Source organism: Echinops telfairi, unplaced genomic scaffold, assembly GCF_000313985.2.
Source record: "Echinops telfairi isolate 266 unplaced genomic scaffold, ASM31398v2 ScPeMD7_5592;HRSCAF=6446, whole genome shotgun sequence".
NCBI lineage: Eukaryota > Metazoa > Chordata > Mammalia > Afrosoricida > Tenrecidae > Echinops > Echinops telfairi.
Window position 1 is genome coordinate 35,864,735 of NW_022109491.1, and position 1,841 is coordinate 35,866,575.

The 1,841-nt window shown below is 41.7% G+C and overlaps 1 protein-coding gene across 1 annotated transcript in view; it reads left to right on the forward strand.

The window, feature by feature from the left end:
- The window catches only part of LAMP5 (lysosomal associated membrane protein family member 5), a 20,483-nt gene that overhangs the window by 16,359 nt on the left and 2,283 nt on the right, over positions 1-1,841 (forward strand). The gene's annotated exons all lie outside the window — the stretch shown is intronic.

Genomic DNA, 1,841 nt, shown 5'->3' on the forward strand with positions numbered 1-1,841 from the left:
GAGTGGTGCCCCCTCAGCAGATGGATGTCTCGGAGGCCTTACTCCTGCAGGCATTAGTCCATCCATGTCTTTATGGTCGGCTCTGCTTTGAGAAGGCAGCTCTTCCTCAGTGCTATTTGGAGGGCCTGCTGAGTTGAGGAGCTCATCTTCTGGCCCTCTCTCTGAAAACCTTTTCCTTCTGTTCCCTCGGTATTCGGTAACTGACAATGTTTGGATGCTATCCGTACAGCTTCCAGTGGCTAAGACTTTCAGTATCACAACACACAAGCCACCCCAGTCGGACAAACTGACAGACAAATGGTGGCTTCTGAGTGTAGGATAACTTTTATTTATAATCTAGCACAGATTCGTTTTCACCATTGGGCTGCTAATTGCAAGGTTGGATGGTTGAACCCCCCCAGCCTCTCCACAGGCTGAAGATAAGGCTCCCAGAAAGCTTTAGAGTCGTGGAAGCCTGTGGAGCAGTTCTATTCTGTCTTTTGGCTCTGAGTCGGAATCAACTCCATGGAGATGGTATATATATAGTTCTTATATACATATTGCTTTGTTAAGTCACTTGAAACCCAATATATTTTCATAAGTAGATAAAATATGTATGAAGTTCCTGCTCACAGTCAAGAACTCCCATAATCTATGTGGAAATTGAATAGGCAAGAGGGTATTCTGATGTGGAAATTCAGTAACCTCTGTTTTTAGCAAAACCTGTACTGCAGAAGATGCCATTTCTGCTTGTTATTCTTTTAAAGAGACAATGTATTATTATGAACCAAGAAACCCCACACTGTGGCTGTAGAATTTTAACTCGACACTGTCCCTGGGGCACTGTATGAGCCCAGCAAGCCACCTACTGGGGGAAATGGCTGTACTGAGCCACAGGCTGGTGTTGAAAGTGTGGGACACAGTAGAATCGAGTCAAATATGGGGAAAAGAAATGTTTATTGCCAAATTCTTTTAAATCTTCTTGGATGTAATAAGGAGGAAATAAATCTTGGTTGTAATAAAGAGAAAGGCTCAGTTTAATAGGTCTTAACACTTTTTTAAACAAAGATATTGTCTACTTAAAAGGAAAAAATTGGGGTGGGTGGGAAAGGGGATGTTCAGATGTATAGGATTCTTCATTTTAAACAGTTTAATTGAAGTATACTTGGCATGCAATAAACGGCACATGTTTGAAGTGTACAATTTAAGTTTTGACTTTGTGCACACCTAGGAGGGCATCACTACACTGGAGATAAATTGGCCCATCCATGACCCCATTCCCATGTACCCCTCTGTAGGAAGTATGCAGCTCTTTGAGCAACTGATGGACCCAGCAGCCATCCCCCCCCCCCCCCCCCCCCACCCCCCCCACCCATCATGGGTTTCTGGCATCTCTGGATGCCAGCAGCTCGGGTTTGCAGAGCGCTATCTGAACGTTGCTGTTGATTTGACTGTTCTGAGTTGAGATCATGGGTTCGTGTGTCTCTGGAAAATTACATGGCCTTAGCCTCTTTATATCTCAATTTTCTTATGCACAAATTAGATAAAATTGTAGAATTTACTTCTTATGTCTTTGTTTGGTGGGGAACCAATGAGTTATTCTTGGTGCTAAGGAGCTAGGGTGTTCCGTGTACATCCTTTTAACCCTATACCGCCGAGTGCGACGTTTTTGTAACATTTAATTAAAAAATATATATTAATATATATTGATAATTATGAAAGTAAAGAATAAAACAAAAATATTTTTTCCCTGAAAGTAAAAATTCAGGCATTAGCTCTATATTTTTGTGCAATTTTACTTAAATTACTATTGTCAGTGGAGGCTAACTCCTGCCATGCAGGGATGATTTTTGTCCTTTCTG